The 22,279-nt window shown below is 37.7% G+C and overlaps 1 pseudogene; it reads right to left on the bottom strand.

Moving 5' to 3' along the window:
* The window catches only part of LOC133204704 (sodium-dependent multivitamin transporter-like), a 31,995-nt pseudogene extending 10,918 nt beyond the window's left edge, over positions 1-21,077 (bottom strand).
* Between the last annotated feature and the right edge of the window lie 1,202 nt (positions 21,078-22,279).

Raw genomic sequence — 22,279 nt, 5'->3', positions numbered from 1 at the left:
TGGTACCATCTCTAGTTTTCGAGATATAGAACTCCAGTTTTAAGGCCTACTATATAATACTATATGAATAAACATCGGGCTCGGGGACATCGAAGTCCCCTGTCCAGGGGTCTGAGACTTTACGGGGAGGCTACTAGTGGTCAGTTACCACTTCTATGAAAAAATGGTGATGGTACCATCTCTAGTTTCCGAGATATAGAACTCCAGTTTTTAGGCCTACTATATAATACTATATGAATAAACATCGGGTTCTGGGACATCGAAGTCCCCTGTCCAGGGGTCTGAGACTTTACGGGGAGGCTACTAGTGGTCAGTTACCACTTCTGTGAATAAATGGTGATGGTACCATCTCTAGTTTCCGAGATATAGAACTCCAGTTTTTAGGCCTACTATATAATACTATATGAATAAACATCGGGTTCGGGGACATCGAAGTCCCCTGTCCAGGGGTCTGAGACTTTACGGGGAGGCTACTAGTGGTCAGTTACCACTTCTATGAAAAAATGGTGATGGTACCATCTCTAGTTTCCGAGATATAGAACTCCAGTTTTTAGGCCTCTATATAATACTATATGAATAAACATCGGGCTCGGGGACATCGAAGTCCCCTGTCCAGGGGTCTGAGACTTTACGGGGAGGCTACTAGTGGTCAGTTACCACTTCTATGAAAAAATGGTGATGGTACCATCTCTAGTTTTTGAGATATAGAACTCCAGTTTTTAGGCCTACTATATAATACTATATGAATAAACATCGGGCTCGGGGACATCGAAGTCCCCTGTCCAGGGGTCTGAGACTTTACGGGGAGGCTACTAGTGGTCAGTTACCACTTCTGTGAAAAAATGGTGATGGTACCATCTCTAGTTTCCGAGATATAGAACTCCAGTTTTTAGGCCTCTATATAATACTATATGAATAAACATCGGGCTCGGGGACATCGAAGTCCCCTGTCCAGGGGTCTGAGACTTTACGGGGAGGCTACTAGTGGTCAGTTACCACTTCTATGAAAAAATGGTGATGGTACCATCTCTAGTTTCCGAGATATAGAACTCCAGTTTTAAGGCCTACTATATAATACTATATGAATAAACATCGGGCTCGGGGACATCGAAGTCCCCTGTCCAGGGGTCTGAGACTTTACGGGGAGGCTACTAGTGGTCAGTTACCACTTCTATGAAAAAATGGTGATGTACCATCTCTAGTTTCCGAGATATAGAACTCCAGTTTTTAGGCCTACTATATAATACTATATGAATAAACATCGGGTTCGGGGACATCGAAGTCCCCTGTCCAGGGGTCTGAGACTTTACGGGGAGGCTACTAGTGGTCAGTTACCACTCCTGTGAAAAAATGGTGATGGTACCATCTCTAGTTTCCGAGATATAGCTCTCCAGTTTTAAGGCCTACTATATAATACTATATGAATAAACATCGGGCTCCGGGACATCGAAGTCCCCTGTCCAGGGATCTGAGACTTTACGGGGAGGCTACTAGTGGTCAGTTACCACTTCTGTGAAAAAATGGTGATGGTACCATCTCTAGTTTTCGAGATATAGAACTCCAGTTTTAAGGCCTACTATATAATACTATATGAATAAACATCGGGCTCGGGGACATCGAAGTCCCCTGTCCAGGGGTCTGAGACTTTACGGGGAGGCTACTAGTGGTCAGTTACCACTTCTATGAAAAAATGGTGATGGTACCATCTCTAGTTTCCGAGATATAGAACTCCAGTTTTTAGGCCTACTATATAATACTATATGAATAAACATCGGGTTCTGGGACATCGAAGTCCCCTGTCCAGGGGTCTGAGACTTTACGGGGAGGCTACTAGTGGTCAGTTACCACTTCTGTGAAAAAATGGTGATGGTACCATCTCTAGTTTCCGAGATATAGAACTCCAGTTTTTAGGCCTACTATATAATACTATATGAATAAACATCGGGTTCGGGGACATCGAAGTCCCCTGTCCAGGGGTCTGAGACTTTACGGGGAGGCTACTAGTGGTCAGTTACCACTTCTATGAAAAAATGGTGATGGTACCATCTCTAGTTTCCGAGATATAGAACTCCAGTTTTTAGGCCTCTATATAATACTATATGAATAAACATCGGGCTCGGGGACATCGAAGTCCCCTGTCCAGGGGTCTGAGACTTTACGGGGAGGCTACTAGTGGTCAGTTACCACTTCTATGAAAAAATGGTGATGGTACCATCTCTAGTTTTTGAGATATAGAACTCCAGTTTTTAGGCCTACTATATAATACTATATGAATAAACATCGGGCTCGGGGACATCGAAGTCCCCTGTCCAGGGGTCTGAGACTTTACGGGGAGGCTACTAGTGGTCAGTTACCACTTCTGTGTAAAAATGGTGATGGTACCATCTCTAGTTTCCGAGATATAGAACTCCAGTTTTTAGGCCTCTATATAATACTATATGAATAAACATCGGGCTCGGGGACATCGAAGTCCCCTGTCCAGGGGTTTGAGACTTTACGGGGAGGCTACTAGTGGTCAGTTACCACTTCTATGAAAAAATGGTGATGGTACCATCTCTAGTTTTCGAGATATAGAACTCCAGTTTTTAGGCCTACTATATAATACTATATGAATAAACATCGGGCTCGGGGACATCGAAGTCCCCTGTCCAGGGGTCTGAGACTTTACGGGGAGGCTACTAGTGGTCAGTTACCACTTCTGTGAAAAAATGGTGATGGTACCATCTCTAGTTTCCGAGATATAGAACTCCAGTTTTTAGGCCTCTATATAATACTATATGAATAAACATCGGGCTCGGGGACATCGAAGTCCCCTGTCCAGGGGTCTGAGACTTTACGGGGAGGCTACTAGTGGTCAGTTACCACTTCTGTGAAAAAATGGTGATGGTACCATCTCTAGTTTCCGAGATATAGAACTCCAGTTTTTAGGCCTCTATATAATACTATATGAATAAACATCGGGCTCGGGGACATCGAAGTCCCCTGTCCAGGGGTCTGAGACTTTACGGGGAGGCTACTAGTGGTCAGTTACCACTTCTATGAAAAAATGGTGATGGTACCATCTCTAGTTTCCGAGATATAGAACTCCAGTTTTAAGGCCTACTATATAATACTATATGAATAAACATCGGGCTCGGGGACATCGAAGTCCCCTGTCCAGGGGTCTGAGACTTTACGGGGAGGCTACTAGTGGTCAGTTACCACTTCTATGAAAAAATGGTGATGTACCATCTCTAGTTTCCGAGATATAGAACTCCAGTTTTTAGGCCTACTATATAATACTATATGAATAAACATCGGGTTCGGGGACATCGAAGTCCCCTGTCCAGGGGTCTGAGACTTTACGGGGAGGCTACTAGTGGTCAGTTACCACTCCTGTGAAAAAATGGTGATGGTACCATCTCTAGTTTCCGAGATATAGCTCTCCAGTTTTAAGGCCTACTATATAATACTATATGAATAAACATCGGGCTCCGGGACATCGAAGTCCCCTGTCCAGGGATCTGAGACTTTACGGGGAGGCTACTAGTGGTCAGTTACCACTTCTGTGAAAAAATGGTGATGGTACCATCTCTAGTTTTCGAGATATAGAACTCCAGTTTTAAGGCCTACTATATAATACTATATGAATAAACATCGGGCTCGGGGACATCGAAGTCCCCTGTCCAGGGGTCTGAGACTTTACGGGGAGGCTACTAGTGGTCAGTTACCACTTCTATGAAAAAATGGTGATGGTACCATCTCTAGTTTCCGAGATATAGAACTCCAGTTTTTAGGCCTACTATATAATACTATATGAATAAACATCGGGTTCTGGGACATCGAAGTCCCCTGTCCAGGGGTCTGAGACTTTACGGGGAGGCTACTAGTGGTCAGTTACCACTTCTGTGAAAAAATGGTGATGGTACCATCTCTAGTTTCCGAGATATAGAACTCCAGTTTTTAGGCCTACTATATAATACTATATGAATAAACATCGGGTTCGGGGACATCGAAGTCCCCTGTCCAGGGGTCTGAGACTTTACGGGGAGGCTACTAGTGGTCAGTTACCACTTCTATGAAAAAATGGTGATGGTACCATCTCTAGTTTCCGAGATATAGAACTCCAGTTTTTAGGCCTCTATATAATACTATATGAATAAACATCGGGCTCGGGGACATCGAAGTCCCCTGTCCAGGGGTCTGAGACTTTACGGGGAGGCTACTAGTGGTCAGTTACCACTTCTATGAAAAAATGGTGATGGTACCATCTCTAGTTTTTGAGATATAGAACTCCAGTTTTTAGGCCTACTATATAATACTATATGAATAAACATCGGGCTCGGGGACATCGAAGTCCCCTGTCCAGGGGTCTGAGACTTTACGGGGAGGCTACTAGTGGTCAGTTACCACTTCTGTGTAAAAATGGTGATGGTACCATCTCTAGTTTCCGAGATATAGAACTCCAGTTTTTAGGCCTCTATATAATACTATATGAATAAACATCGGGCTCGGGGACATCGAAGTCCCCTGTCCAGGGGTTTGAGACTTTACGGGGAGGCTACTAGTGGTCAGTTACCACTTCTATGAAAAAATGGTGATGGTACCATCTCTAGTTTTCGAGATATAGAACTCCAGTTTTTAGGCCTACTATATAATACTATATGAATAAACATCGGGCTCGGGGACATCGAAGTCCCCTGTCCAGGGGTCTGAGACTTTACGGGGAGGCTACTAGTGGTCAGTTACCACTTCTGTGAAAAAATGGTGATGGTACCATCTCTAGTTTCCGAGATATAGAACTCCAGTTTTTAGGCCTCTATATAATACTATATGAATAAACATCGGGCTCGGGGACATCGAAGTCCCCTGTCCAGGGGTCTGAGACTTTACGGGGAGGCTACTAGTGGTCAGTTACCACTTCTGTGAAAAAATGGTGATGGTACCATCTCTAGTTTCCGAGATATAGAACTCCAGTTTTTAGGCCTCTATATAATACTATATGAATAAACATCGGGCTCGGGGACATCGAAGTCCCCTGTCCAGGGGTCTGAGACTTTACGGGGAGGCTACTAGTGGTCAGTTACCACTTCTATGAAAAAATGGTGATGGTACCATCTCTAGTTTCCGAGATATAGAACTCCAGTTTTAAGGCCTACTATATAATACTATATGAATAAACATCGGGCTCGGGGACATCGAAGTCCCCTGTCCAGGGGTCTGAGACTTTACGGGGAGGCTACTAGTGGTCAGTTACCACTTCTATGAAAAAATGGTGATGTACCATCTCTAGTTTCCGAGATATAGAACTCCAGTTTTTAGGCCTACTATATAATACTATATGAATAAACATCGGGTTCGGGGACATCGAAGTCCCCTGTCCAGGGGTCTGAGACTTTACGGGGAGGCTACTAGTGGTCAGTTACCACTCCTGTGAAAAAATGGTGATGGTACCATCTCTAGTTTCCGAGATATAGCTCTCCAGTTTTAAGGCCTACTATATAATACTATATGAATAAACATCGGGCTCCGGGACATCGAAGTCCCCTGTCCAGGGATCTGAGACTTTACGGGGAGGCTACTAGTGGTCAGTTACCACTTCTGTGAAAAAATGGTGATGGTACCATCTCTAGTTTTCGAGATATAGAACTCCAGTTTTAAGGCCTACTATATAATACTATATGAATAAACATCGGGCTCGGGGACATCGAAGTCCCCTGTCCAGGGGTCTGAGACTTTACGGGGAGGCTACTAGTGGTCAGTTACCACTTCTATGAAAAAATGGTGATGGTACCATCTCTAGTTTCCGAGATATAGAACTCCAGTTTTTAGGCCTACTATATAATACTATATGAATAAACATCGGGTTCTGGGACATCGAAGTCCCCTGTCCAGGGGTCTGAGACTTTACGGGGAGGCTACTAGTGGTCAGTTACCACTTCTGTGAAAAAATGGTGATGGTACCATCTCTAGTTTCCGAGATATAGAACTCCAGTTTTTAGGCCTACTATATAATACTATATGAATAAACATCGGGTTCGGGGACATCGAAGTCCCCTGTCCAGGGGTCTGAGACTTTACGGGGAGGCTACTAGTGGTCAGTTACCACTTCTATGAAAAAATGGTGATGGTACCATCTCTAGTTTCCGAGATATAGAACTCCAGTTTTTAGGCCTCTATATAATACTATATGAATAAACATCGGGCTCGGGGACATCGAAGTCCCCTGTCCAGGGGTCTGAGACTTTACGGGGAGGCTACTAGTGGTCAGTTACCACTTCTATGAAAAAATGGTGATGGTACCATCTCTAGTTTTTGAGATATAGAACTCCAGTTTTTAGGCCTACTATATAATACTATATGAATAAACATCGGGCTCGGGGACATCGAAGTCCCCTGTCCAGGGGTCTGAGACTTTACGGGGAGGCTACTAGTGGTCAGTTACCACTTCTGTGTAAAAATGGTGATGGTACCATCTCTAGTTTCCGAGATATAGAACTCCAGTTTTTAGGCCTCTATATAATACTATATGAATAAACATCGGGCTCGGGGACATCGAAGTCCCCTGTCCAGGGGTTTGAGACTTTACGGGGAGGCTACTAGTGGTCAGTTACCACTTCTATGAAAAAATGGTGATGGTACCATCTCTAGTTTTCGAGATATAGAACTCCAGTTTTTAGGCCTACTATATAATACTATATGAATAAACATCGGGCTCGGGGACATCGAAGTCCCCTGTCCAGGGGTCTGAGACTTTACGGGGAGGCTACTAGTGGTCAGTTACCACTTCTGTGAAAAAATGGTGATGGTACCATCTCTAGTTTCCGAGATATAGAACTCCAGTTTTTAGGCCTCTATATAATACTATATGAATAAACATCGGGCTCGGGGACATCGAAGTCCCCTGTCCAGGGGTCTGAGACTTTACGGGGAGGCTACTAGTGGTCAGTTACCACTTCTGTGAAAAAATGGTGATGGTACCATCTCTAGTTTCCGAGATATAGCTCTCCAGTTTTTAGGGCTACTATATATAGACCTCCTATAAATAGCAGGCAAATCCCTTCCCATTATTCTTCTCTCTGGGAAAACCCCTGGATTTTATACGAAACTGTGTTTAGCTACCACATGTAATACTAAGTGAATAAACATCGGGCTTGGAGACATTTTATTTAATATACACAAGAACATTTTAAAACACTAGTCTCTTGATATTACAACTTTTAATATTTTTATTGCGGTGGATATGTCACATAATATATTTTTTCAGTTCTGTAAACCTTTTTCTTTAACTGTAAAGGCATCACTAAACACCTTAAGGGAATACTAGACAATGAATCAATGAATGAACTCCTATGATTCCATCAATGAATGAACTACTATGAACCAATCTCTATTGAAATTAAAATTCCTCACAGCATTGCAATATGACGTACATGTTTTAGTTATCATTGAGAAAAGTGATTGTCACTTTGTTTAATATTTTGATACATATTTCAATAATTGTAATTTTATCCATTTTTGAAATTTCATGTTCATTTATGGTCATTTTAGAAAAGTATTATTTCATAAAAATTAAATAATCTGTCAACTAGAAATAAACTGAATACATGTACATGTGCGTGGTAAGTAATTCGGGTTGATAGGTTGTTCACCATTTTTTAGACGAATCCGGCAATTTCAAAAAAGGGGAAGGGGGCAGGGGATTTTAAAAAAAGTGGAAGATGATATCCAAAATATAGAAGATATCAATATATATAATTTAAAACGAAATGTTCTTCTAATTTTAGAATTCATCCTCCATAAATATGTAGAGATAATATCTATATTTAATAAAGGAAAATCCAAAACCTTTTTTCAAAGTAGAAATATTTTTTAAAAACTTTTGTTTGATATTATAAAATACATAGGCAACATTTTTTTTAAAGATGTCAGACATAAATTAAAATATAAGCATATATATATAAATGTAAATATGGAACATTTCGGTAAACAACCTTAATAAAGATGCTTAAAAACGGCTTGAATTTACGAAATAATCATTATATTAAATTTTAACTATTATTTTATAAATATATTTAAATTCTTAATACTAGTATCAGGGAAATTTTCAATTAGAAGTATAACTATGGACATGTATGAAAAAAAAACATAAGTAGAAGTAATTGCCCTTGCCAAACTTTTTTCTTTACTATTGACAAACTATAAAAGAAATATACTATTGAAAGATATTTTTACAATATTTCTATTACACCAAATGAAAGCAATTTTTTTTAATGAGAATCATTCTTATTATCCACGAAGCTCAAAACCTATGATGTCACATGGGGTTGAAGATACCTTAAATATAAATAATAACTATAGATTCATGAAAGAAGTGTATATCCTTTCTAATCGTGCTTTGAGTTTGTAATACAGAGAGAGAGAGAGAGAGAGAGAGAGGGAGAGAGAGAGAGAGAGAGATTCCGAGATTCCAAAATCTAAAAAAAAAAAAAAAAAATCCGATAAAGTTAGTGTTCCTATGTGGATGCTTGTTCGGTTGGGGGGGGGGGGGTCATTTATAACGAATTTACTTAATGTGTTTGTTTGTTTGTTCTTTGATTAACGTCCCTTTCCAGAATTTTTCACTCATATGGAGACGCCACCAATTGGCGGTGAGAGCTGCAAATTTTGACGTATACTCGGCACTCAGGGCCATTGAACAGTGAGGGATCTTTTTCGTGCCAGCATCTTCTACGACACGGGACCTCGGTTTTTAAATACGGTCTCAGCCAAAGGACCGGTCTCGAAGTACTCAATGTTGTATTAAGTTCATTTAATTTATTGCTATTTGTTTCGTCCGTCGCAAACATTCCAATATTTTCAGTTTCCTCTCTGAGGCGCCGTTTCGGTATTTACTGCCATAAAGTGATATCACCTATTCAAATAGGTGATATCACCTAATCGAATAAGTGATATCACCTATTCAATTGGTGATACCAGTATCACCTATTCGAATAAGTGATATCACCTACTCAGCTTCTGAATTGGTGATATCACCTATTCGAATAGGTCATATCACCTTATCATATTGAAATGGTGATATCACTTAATCGAAAAGGTGATATCATCTATTCAAATTATTTATGAAATAAAACTCCTCTCAAGGCTAGAGACTCTGAAAGCCTCGTTTACTTTCACTTTAGTTTATAATTTGTTAATGTTATCGAAAAATCTCGTGAGTCAGGTGACAAGATTTATACAATTCATTCTTTTTGAACACGAATAATCATAACTGAGAGAACTCAGAAACTATCAATAAATTTTGCAAAACTAATCTGCGAGTGCAATTTATATATCTTTACAGGGATCGATAACATAAAGTCTTTAAAATGTTTTGGATTAAATGGGCAGCCCAAATTTTCTTGGGGCCAATGGAAAACTAGATAGTCTTGAGGAAGGGAGCATTCATTATTTTATAATGTAAGAATTGCAATTAGGTGAGATCACCTATTCCAGTTTGTGATATCACTCATTCCAATTGAATAGGTGATATCACCTATTCGAATAGGTTATATCAATTATTCGAATAGGTGATATCACCTATTCATCTCGAAAAGGTGATATCACCTATTCGAATGAGTGATATCACTTCAATTCAAGGGTGCCTCTTTCAAAATTGTGAAGTTTGAGACCCCCCTCCCCCCCCGGGCGAGGGGTACTGCGGGAGGGGGTTCTATTGATTTAATAGTGATTTTATAGTGAAAATGCATTATTTCTGTGAAAATCTTCTTTGCTCCAGTGTATTAAGCAAACAAACCAAGCATATAGTTATGATGAGCATGGGCGCCTTTTCCAAAATTGTGAATGTCATGGTCCCTTGTTCAGGGGTTCTGGGGCCCGTTTTACAAAAGACCAAAATTTAACTATGCTTATCACTCTCTTTATTACAAATGTTAAAAAATGGTTTTAATCGTTTTAAAACGAATTTAACAAGATAATTTTAAGCTAGGAATTTCAAACAGAATTATCAATTCTGTAAAATTTTACAATCAACTTAAACCTTTGATCTTAGGCGTATTTTTTTTGTTTTGTTTTTTTTTTAGGTCACCTGAGTCACTCAGGTGACCTATTGCTATCTCTTTTCATCCGTTGTCGTGCGTCGTCCGTCGTCCTTCGGTCGTAAACTTTTGAACATTTTCAGCTTCTTCTCTGGAACCAGCAAACCAATTTCAACCAATTTTGGCATATAGCATCTATGGGTGAAGGGGAACAAAAATTTTGAAATTCGTGGACCCTGCCCCCCTGGGGCCTGAGGGGTGGGGCCAAAACCATCAAAATTAATGCAATCTTTAAAAATCTTCTTCTTTACTCCTGGACATCAAGCAGTCAAACTGTTGGCATGATTATAATAAGCACTGAGCCCTCCACCAAAATTGTGAAATTCATGGCCCCAGGGTTAGGGGTTCTGATGCTATGGCGGGGCTATATAGATCATATAGTAAAAGTGCATTATTTCTTTGAAAATCTTCTTCTCTACTCATGGGTATTATTGAAACAAATTGAATACATAGTTATGATAAGCAAGGATGACTCCACCAAAATTGTGAAATTCATGGCCCCAGGGTTAGGGGTTCTGGTGCTAGGGCGGGGCTATATAGATCATATAGTGAAAGTGCATTATTTCATTGAAAATCTTCTTCTCTACTCCTGGGTATTATTGAAACAAATTGAATACATAGTTATGATAAGCAAGAGTGACTCTACAAAAATTGTGAAATTCATAGTCCCAGGGTCAGGGGTTCTGGTGCTAGGGCGGGGCTATATAGATCATACAGTGAAAGTGCATTATTTCTTTGAAAATTTTCTTCTCTGCTCCTAGGTATTATTTAAACAAATGCATAGTTATGATAAGCAAGGATGCCTCTTCCAAAATTGTGAATTTCATGACCCCTGGGTCAGAGATTCTGATGTTAGGGCGGGGCTCTATTAATTATAGAGTGAAAATGCATTAATGCTTTAAAAATCTTCTCTGCACCTGGGCATATCAGAGGCAAAAAGAGTAAAAGTTTTAATAAGGAAGGGTATTTTTACCAGATTTTTGAACATCAGGACCATTTGGTCAAGTGTTCTGGTCCAGGCCAGGGCTCTATTAATTTGTATTCTACTGAGAGGAGTTATTCCCCTTTGCCATTTATTTGTGATAATTAATCACTGTAAATAATGTACTTGAAAGGTTAATAGAATAGGAGAATTATGTAAGAATTCTTATTGTATAATACAAAAAGTACTTTCATAGTTTTAATGATCAGGTAGACTTGTAAATTATAGATAAATAAAAATGAGACAAAAATAACTTGTCTTATTAAATGTTCATCAAAAACCAAGGGAGGCCAATGTAAGAGATTTCAACAAGGAATTAAAAGAGTACAGAAGCACTGATAGTTTGTTTACATACTGTCTGGTGAGAGTGATAAACGGGGAACAGATTAGAACCTAATTTATGAACTGTTAATGAATACTAGACTAATAATATTGTTGATCCTGATCACCCTATTTTTCTTGCTTTTGGGAAACAAAGCTTCACCTTTCAGTTCATTTTATACTCTATGGATCCTCTAAATTGTTGTCAGTATTATACTCAGGTGACCGTTAAGGCCCTTGGGCCTCTTTTTTTTCTTTTTTTTTTGTAAAACGTGCCCAAGGTCTACGAGAGGGGCTCTATTTTTTATATTGTTTAAATGCATCAATTCTTTGAAAATCTTCTCTTATCCCTTGGAATTTAGCAGACAAACTAACTACATGGTTATGATAAGTAATTTGCCTTTTCCAAAATTGTGGAATATATAGCCCCACTAAGGGGTTCTGTGGAAAGGGGGGACTGTTGATAATAGAGTGAAAGTGCATGAATTCTTTGAAAATCTTCTCTGCTACTGAGTACTTAGCAGATGAACTAAATACATGGTTATGATGAGCAAGGATGCTACTTTCAAAATTGTGAAAATTGTCACCCAGGATTAGAGTGTTAATGTCGGGGCATGTCTGTGGAATACATGTATACAATGAAAATGAAATATAGTGATAATGCAATATTTCTTTGAAAATCTTCTTCCCTGTCCCTGGAAAGTTAGCAGACAAACGAACTGCAGGATAAGGATTCTCAAGGATGCCTCTTCAAAAAATTGAAATTAATAACCCCTGGGTCAGGGGTGTGTTTGTTTGTTTATTGTTTAACGTCCATCTCGAGAATTTTTCATTCATATGGAGACGCCACCACTTGACGGTGGAGAGCTGCAAATTTTGACCTATACTCGGCACTCAGGGCCATTGAGCAGTGAGGGATCTTTAATCGGCCAGCACCTATTATTACCTAACCTACTATATAAATTGTAATTGGGCATTTTGAACTGTTTCCTGATTCATTTTAACTTTTTTGCACATCATGAAACAGTCAGAACTGTTTACCTGGTCACAGAATGAACTGTTGCATGGCTGAACTAATCCATTATGACGTCATAAGTACTTTACAGCTATAATATTGAATTATGTATAAATTGAAGCATTTTCATGGCAATAGATTTGAAATTATCATTTGAAGAGTAATCCTAATACCCATATAAATATATATTCAATTTAATATCATTTGAAAGAAGAGGCCAAAAATACCTTTTCTGAGGAAAATTTTGGAAAAATGTAGGCTCCTTTCACTCACTATAGATCTTTGCCTTTTAAAACGTCCGACTCATCGTGTTATATTCAAACCTTCAAGTCATCTTATGTCTTTTACTAAACAATACATGTATACATCAATATTATTTAGGAAATGATAACACTAAGAAATAATGCAAACTTTTGTCGATGTGTCTATATCATTACTTTAAGATATTATATAGTAGGTTAGGTAATAAAACACTTATTTCATGACAACTCGGGAAACAGTCAAACTGTTGTCCCTCGATAATGGGGAAGACCTGGGAAACTGTTGCCCTCGGCCTGCGGCCTCGGGCAACAGTTTCCCAGGTCTTCCCCATTACCTCGGGACAACAGTTTGACTGTTCCCCTCGTAGTCATGAAATAAGTGTATACTGCGACACGGGACCTCGGTTTATACGGTCTCATCCGAAGGACCGGTCTCCACGTCTCACAGTGGGATTCGAACCCGCGACGTAAGGATCAACTCCTTACTCTGCAACTTTATAGCGAACGCTCTAACCACTTCGCCACGTGGGTCAGGGGTTTGGCTCTGTTGACTGTATACTAAAAATGCAGTATTTCTTTGAAAATCTTCCCCTCTGCCCATGGGTATTTAGTTAACAAACTAAATGCATGGCTATGATAAGCAAGGGCGTCTCTTCCAAAATTGTATCATAAAATAAATTTTATGGCCTCTGGGTTAAAGGCTCTGGTGTTAGGATGGAGCTATGTTGAATCTGTGGTGAAAATGCATTATTTCTTTGAAACCATTCATCTCTGCGCCTGGACATTTAGGAGGGAAAAAGAATACATATAAAACTGAAATAAATAAGATTATTTTTACAAGGTTTTTGAAATTCTGCACTATTTGGTCAATTTATCATTTTGTATTCTACTGACAGAAGTTATTCCATTTTGTTATTCACATATGATAGTTAAACACTGTAAATGTAATTGAAGGGTCAACAGAATATTACAATTTTGACAAGTATTTTCTTAAATAATGTCAGGTAGACATTCAAATAATAGCTGAATAAAACAGAGGCCAATGTGAGAGAGAATGAGATAAGTTTACTAACAGTGCTCAAGAACTATTGTGTTGTTTAGTCTGCATGAGAATAGTGACAAACTGGGCAAGTACAGGCAAGTAAATAAATCAATTTTTATATTTCCTCTTGAACAATAAATTAATTTTGTTGCTGATCCCTGTTCACTATGTTCATATTTCTCTTGTTTTGGGGCAACATAGCTTTATTTATCGGCGTCTTTGTTTTACTTCATGTTCAATCTCCTGATCCTTTATATTGTGACATTATACTCAGGTGACCTAGTACCCTTGAGCCTCTGTTCCAGAAATATTTCGGGAAGTGGTTAGTTTAATTTGACGACTAGATCCCCACTAAAAATTTCAATCCTCTATGCTACGGGTTTTTCAAAATTTCTGAGCATGATGTTTAAAAAATGTGGGACCTATCGAAAGGATCAAGATTCGAAGTCGGATCTTAAATCGTTAAACACGACGGCATCACCATGTTTTTCATAAAGGTTTTTTGACAATAATACCCAATGCGTCTCGAATATGTTTCATAGTATCCAACACTTAAATTTATCCCTATTGTACAAGTTCTAAGTCGGAAGTCAATTGGCTTCATAAAATTCCTAATGAATAACACAGGTGGACCTGGGCCAAAATGCAAACTTGAGAAACTTTAGCCCCGCTTTTATTTAAAAGAAATTTCTCTTTTTTTTTTTTTTTTTTTTTTTTAAGAAAAACTGTGATTCAGTAATTATTATAGACCTTACTCGAAGTGGTATCTGAATCAACACAGCATACGCGCGCATGCTTTGATATCAACGTGACTATATTAGAACTGAAGTTCTGGAAAAGATTAAAAAAGGGAATCAACACAACTTGGATATGTCTCAAGATTAAGGGTTAAATATTGTGCTCAACCTGCAATGGACCAACAATTCTTGAAAAGATTTGATAAATCCAATATATCTTTCAGTTTAAAACGAGTACTTAAAATTTCAGACCCCAGGACAGGGGACTTCGATTTCCCCGAGCCTGATGTTTATTCACTTAGTATTATATAGTAGCCATAAAAAGTGGAGGGGTGAATCTCGAAAACTAGAGATGGTACCATCACCATATTTTCACAGAAGTGGTAACTGACCACTAGTACCCCACCCAAGATTTCAGACCCCGGGACAGGGGACTTCGATGTCCCCGAGCCCGATGTTAATTCACTTAGTATTATATAGTAGCCATAAAGAGTGGAGGGGTGGATCTCGGAAACAAGAGATCGTACCATCACCATATTTTAACAGAAGTGGTAACTGATCGCTAGTACCTTACCCTCAAAATTTCAGACCTCGGGACAGGGGACTTCGATGTCCCCGAGCCCGATGTTTATTCATATAGTATTATATAGTAGGCCTAAAAACTGGAGTTCTATATCTCGGAAACTAGAGATGGTACCATCACCATTTTTTCATAGAAGTGGCAACTGACCACAAGTACCCTACCCTCAAAATTTCAGACCTCGGGACAGGGGACTTCGATGTCCCCGAGCCCGATGTTTATTCATATAGTATTATATAGTAGGCCTAAAAACTGGAGGGCTATATCTCGGAAACTAGAGATGGTACCATCACCATTTTTTCAAAGAAGTGGTAACTGACCACTAGTAGCCTACCCTCAAAATTTCAGACCTCTGGACAGGGGACTTCGATGTCCACGAGCCCGATGTTTATTCATATAGTATTATATAGTAGGCCTAAAAACTGGAGAGCTATATCTCGGAAACTAGAGATGGTACCATCACCATCTTTTCGTTGAAGTGGCAACTGACCACAAGTACCCTACCCTCAAAATCTCAGTCCTCGGGACAGGGGACTTCGATGTCCCCGAGCCCGATGTTTATTCATATAGTATTATATCGTAGGCCTAAAAACTGGAGGGCTATATCTCGGAAACTAGAGATGGTACCATCACCATTTTTTCATAGAAGTGGTAACTGACCACTAGTAGCCTATCCTCAAAATTTCAGACCTCTGGACAGGGGACTTCGATGTCCCCGAGCCCGATGTTTATTCATATAGTATTATATAGTAGGCCTAAAAACTGGAGGGCTATATCTCGGAAACTAGAGATGGTACCATACCATTTTTTCATAGAAGTGGTAACTGACCACTAGTACCCTACCCTCAAAATTTCAGACCCCGGGACAGGGGACTTCGATGTCCCCGAGCCCGATGTTTATTCATATAGTATTATATAGTAGGCCTAAAAACTGGAGAGCTATATCTCGGAAACTAGAGATGGTACCATCACCATCTTTTCATAGAAGTGGCAACTGACCACTAGTACCCTATCCTCAAAATTTCAGACCTCGGGACAGGGGACTTCGATGTCCCCGAGCCCGATGTTTCTTCATATAATATTATATAGTAGGCCTAAAAACTGGAGAGCTATATCTCGAAAACTAGAGATGATACCATCACCATTTTTTCATAGAAGTGGTAAATGACCACTAGTAGCCTGCCCTCAAAACTTCAGACCTCGGGACAGGGGACTTCGATGTCCCCGAGCCCGATGTTTATTCATATAGTATTATATAGTAGGCCTAAAAACTGGAGAGCTATATCTCGGAAACTAGAGATGGTACCATCATTATCTTTTCATATAAGTGGCAACTTACCACTAGTACCCTATCCTCAAAATTTCAGACATCGGGACAGGGGACTTCGATGTCCCCGAGCCCGATGTTTATTCATATAGTATTATATAGTAGGCCTAAAAACTGGAGGGCTATATCTCGGAAACTAGAGATGGTACCATACCATTTTTTCATAGAAGTGGTAACTGACCACTAGTACCCTACCCTCAAAATTTCAGACCCCGGGACAGGGGACTTCGATGTCCCCGAGCCCGATGTTTATTCATATAGTATTATATAGTAGGCCTAAAAACTGGAGAGCTATATCTCGGAAACTAGAGATGGTACCATCACCATTTTTTCATAGAAGTGGCAACTGACCACAAGTACCCTACCCTCAAAGTTTCAGACCCCGGGACAGGGGACTTCGATGTCCCCGAGCCCGATGTTTATTCATATAGTATTATATAGTAGGCCTAAAAACTGGAGGGCTATATCTCGGAAACTAGAGAAGGTACCATCACCATTTTTTCATAGAAGTGGTAACTGACCACTAGTAGCCTACCCTCAAAATTTCAGACCTCTGGACAGGGGACTTCGATGTCCCCGAGCCCGATGTTTATTCATATAGTATTATATAGTAGGCCTTAAAACTGGAGAGCTATATCTCGGAAACTAGAGATGGTACCATCACCATTTTTTCACAGAAGTGGTAACTGACCACTAGTAGCCTACCCTCAAAATTTCAGACCCCATGACTTATGTTTAAATTTTGAATTGCGAACTGCGTTCTGGAATGCAGTTCACTTTTGAATTGCGAATTGCGAACTGAGAAATGCGTTCCAAAATCTGATTGCCGCTGAAAACTACATGTAGAGGACGTTTATATTTCTTATTTAGATTTGTCACGTAATGTGGCAGTCACGTGATTTTAGCAAATATACCTGCAGTATTGAGGTCATCTATAAATTCCAATATTGCAAGGGCATAACCAAGTTAAAAATCTAAGTTTAATTTATAATTATTTTCAACACTCTTTGTAGTTTGTGAAAAGTGCTGCGAACCTATATAGATTCTACTATATAATTGCTAAAATTACATTTGTTAGACCGTATGTTGAATATTTTGCTGGGCAAACTTATACATTAAGTGTAGATATAATTAATTCATTTGCAAGATTTCTTCAGGTTCGCAGCACTTTTCAAATATCTTCATATCTCTTGAGTTTATGTGTAAAAGCTTGTCGTAATTCATTGAGGGTATGCCCTTGCAATATATCGATTTATTACGACCCTTCTATTACCCTTCAATGAATCTGCATACAAATGTACGGTAGTTTGACCTGTCTAGGGAAAGCACGGGAAGTATATGAATAAAAGCATAAAATAGACATCGCATCCAAGTTAATGGCCTCTTATATATCTGCAAATAATATTTTATTTAATTACAAAACACATTTTTCATTGTATAAAATATAACTTGATCCGTCACTGCATACAAACTGCGTCAAATTTTACGATATGACGTCACATTGACAAGTGCATTGCGATCAGTGAATTGTTTATATATTGCTGTGTGGGATTTAACCAACGACAAAAGTACATGCAATAGTAAAATTGATGTAGTTTAAAGCTATCCAACAGTTTAAAATAGCGTATCATTTCATTTTGTGGTAATTTGAAGAACATGTATTTTTGTGTGATGTCATAGTAAGCATTTCCCGTAAAAAATAAGCCCCGCCTCCTTATTGCAGCCTTAACTGTGCTGCGTTGTTTCATCAACTTGTTTGTCAATATTTTGCCTTGTTTTAGAAATTGTTCATACGTAGAGCATGCTCTTACGTATGGAATCAACTGGGAGACAAAACAAAAACCCCATATGCAGACTGCATATTAAATATACCAGTATAAGTTAGACTAGGAAGTGTATTGGAGCTGAATAGCAGCAACTGTTTTTTCGCTTTTTCAATCCTATGTAATATCGACTACTTAAAATATTGGTGTTATCATATTATGGATTAATCTTGGATTAAAGCATTTAAATAATTGCTTGATGAGTTATCATCAGTTTGGCATTCCAAGTACTTTGTATTTTACAATTGATAACCAACCTAAGGGATGTGAAAATTTTCTATATACATGTATTCTAGTATGCAATTTCAGATTGGTCATCATTCTCATAAATGCCAAAAATAACTTTCTCCCCATATATAAATTTTGAAATATCCTCGTTTTGTTCCCATCCCTTCTGGCTTCCCTTTACTGCTCGAGATTACTAGGTTAAACATTCGCCCCTATGCGATATCTTTATGGAGGTATAATTTCTGATTTTATTGCCATAATAATTATTATAGAGATGTTGGCAAATGTAAATATTTGGATTAAATTTACCCAAGCTACAAGGTACTTATTAGTCTTGACCATACTCGTATCTGTCTATGCCTGTTTCTCATGATATAAATATATTGTTGCCTTTGCTATATTGTGTTTTTTTTTTAAGCACGAAAACTAGGATTTGTGATTTATTTCGTTTTACCTTGGTTGATAGCTAGAGCTGGAGCATACAATACTACATTCATGTATAACACCTGAAAAAGAATTAACAGATGAAAATGATGTTTTTTATAGAAAGTATATTGAAAAATATCTAAATTTAATTTTAATTCTTTTAACTAGGCACATTAGTTCTTGTTTCTGAACCAAGAAAAAAAAGTTAATTAGATACTTTTAATGGTGTTTTTGTTGTAAATAATGTTTCTAAAGGGAGGGATTAGTATAAATATTAAACATGGTATTTTTTAATCCATCACAATATTTTACAAGACAGATGGCCCCTTCCCCTATTTTATCCATAAGACTTATACATCAAAAATAGAATAAGAAAGTAAAAAAAGTACAATCATTCAAATGACCCTCAACTCCATCCCCCGTAAAAGGAAAGTTCGAGCGTATTAAATGTAATGATACTAATTTAAATTACGTCAAACATCTCTTGAAAAATATTGATATGCATCTTATTTTTTTCTTTTTGAAAAATCTGCAAATATTGTTGCGACTTTGAAACAAGTTCAGGATATTTATTTCGAAGGAGATTTCAAATACAACGGAGTAATGTGTGCTTAACAACTTAAATACGTTCTGGCTTTCTATAACAGACAACCCCGGTATGAAATTTTACTCAAGCATAATCCGCGTGACCTTTGACAACTCTTAAAGTGAAAACAAAAACATCAATATGTTAGTAACATAGATAGTTCCTATTTCCTCGTCTCATTTTATTTATGAAGAACTGTAATTAATGTACTCAATAATAAAAAAAATGCAATATTTTTTGTATTTGGGTTAAAATCAAGACAGTTGTTTCTTATACATTTTATACTTATCCGTATCAACAAGTTCAAAAACAACTATTCACTTTAAAGACAACTTACAACTAGATGCTTATTTCTAAAATAGAAATATTGAATAGATTAAAACCATATTCATCCTTCATGGAATAACGACGAATCTAGATTATGATTCATTTAATTCTTTGACAACTTATCTAAGTCTAAATTCATATCAATTTAATTTATCATGGCTTTGATAGTAGAATATGTGTATATTTTAAATGTTAAAGAAAAATGATGCAGAGATCTCAGATCTTAATTTGACCCAAAGATAAACTTATAGTTGTAATTTTACACTGAAACGGCATTTACTTCATTACATAAACCAAACAAATACACAAACTTACCAGTCAATTTTTAAGTCAATAGATGTTTAGAATTTATGACTGGATACAAAATTGCTCTCTTCTTCTCTGAAATATTCATTTTTATTATGTTTTTTGAAATTAATTATCTTATTTTCCCTACCTTAAGGATAGATTTGTTACGTACCATCTGTAGTTGAAATACGACACATCCCATAGTCCTTATTGGCTTGCTAAATCTTAGTTCCAAATACTGCAATTCAAAAGTTTTAAATATACAGAAAATATCTTGTAAACAAAATACATGTAATAATTGACAAAAACAATATTTATCTGATGATTTTTGGCAACTAGATACCAGGTACAGATTTTACAAGAAACTTCCTAAGGTAGCTCACCAGAAATTGCCATGTAGATTTTTTTTCAGAAGGGTATTTCAAATTATGCATATTTCCCGAAAGAGCATTGTTTTAATGTCTCGATGATTATGTTTTTTTTTAAACAGATTACGTAGTTTGAAAAGATAGAGAATTTCCAAAATACAGTTCTGATTAAGCACGCAAGGTACTTTACGAGACATCTTAATAAATTTTCTAGAAATTTGATAACTTATGTTCCAAATACTATGATCTTTGAAAGTATATTTATCCATTGTTTTTCTTACCTCGTATGCACTTGAAATTTCCAATTTATGAAAAACAGGCAAAAACGCATGGACAGCAACCGGAAACGTTATAATGTTTGAGAACGATATTAGCCAGTACATGGTTCCATTATAATAAATTTCTGTTGGCACTCCAAGAACTAACACTGCGGACAGAAAACTAGCCATTAAAGACAAAGCCACCGGGAGGGTGGACATTTGTCTTCCTCCCAGTAAAAAATTGTCTGTACTTTGTTTCCTTTTGTCTTTCCATGCATAAAATATCCCAATAGCAGCAGACAACACAAGAGTCAGAATGAATATTACATAGTCCACCATCCCAAATGTTTTTGTTCCAGCCATCTTGAAATTTGTGCTTCTTGGAAGGAATTTTTACTGAAAGGTTGATGCAGTCTCACTGTTAGCTTTTTGTCCGAGGCCTTTGAGATCCCTGTGAGATTAAGTCCACCACATTATCTCTTTGCTACACGGTAAGTTAATGTTTGACCATTCTAAATATCTTTCTATCGCTGGAAGTTATCTCTTTTAAGGTGCGTGATCTGTCCTTGCATATCTATTCAGTACGATAATGTTAACAATCCGTCAAACATAAACTGTCCCTTTTTTCTCTGGAAGTTACATTATACACAGACTAATGAATTAAATAATGATATATACAACTATACATACGTACTAGCTGCTTAATAGAATATAATGCAAAAGCACAAACCTACGTGCTAATGCTCCTAAACAAAGTCACAAGTTCATACTAGCCCGTCTTGACGTAGTATTAAGATAATGAGTCAAAATTTCTCACGTTGAACATATACAGAGGTACAACATGCAAACAAATGTTCGATGAAACATATAGTGGGAAAAATCATTGCATTGTTTTTTTTTATATCCCCCCAAATTTATAGGCAAATCATTTTGTAACATTTTACTTGCTGTTGTATGGGCCTTTGTGAGTTATTTGTAGGAATAATAATTGTAGAAATAAATATTCTGAAATCTCCCAAAAGCTTCAAAGCTACAAACTGTCAAATAAATATGTATAAGTATTCTTCCGAGGTGCTATTCAAGTCACTTCTCTCAGGCAAGAACGATTTTCAGTTTAAAATATACGCACAAAGAAAGCTGCAAATTTCTTTCAAAGATCGAACAATAGTTTGAAGTACTTATTGCAAGGATCCTCATGTATTGTAGAATCAAGTGCGTTCATATCATGGCTCCACAATAGAAGCGATGAGCAAATTAAGATTATGCAATTAAAAAATATGACTCTTAGGGGATAAGTTTAATAAAAAATCAATATTTGGGAGCCAGACGGCATACATGAAATTTGTCAAAGAAACTGGGGGGATAAGCCGAGCCATATGCCTACATAACGATCGATAAAAAATCAATAAATTCAATTTACAAAAATTTCACTTTTTGTTGAATTAATGTAATGCTTATTACCATTTGCATACAATTTTGACAAAACCTGAATACTGTAACAGCGAAAATGATTCTGATTAACACAACAAAATGGCATCACGCTCAATTTTCACAGAAACTGACATAAATTGGATGATATAACTACATTTTTTAAATAGAGTGGGTCATCGTACCATTTTTTTGAGACCGATTA

This window comes from Saccostrea echinata, unplaced genomic scaffold, assembly GCF_033153115.1.
Source record: "Saccostrea echinata isolate AGI-Se365-2 ecotype Australia unplaced genomic scaffold, CSIRO_AGI_Sech_v1 ptg000054l, whole genome shotgun sequence".
Lineage (NCBI taxonomy): Eukaryota > Metazoa > Mollusca > Bivalvia > Ostreida > Ostreidae > Saccostrea > Saccostrea echinata.
The sequence above is the reverse complement of the archived record's forward strand: the minus strand, read 5'-3'. Positions and strand labels throughout refer to the sequence as shown.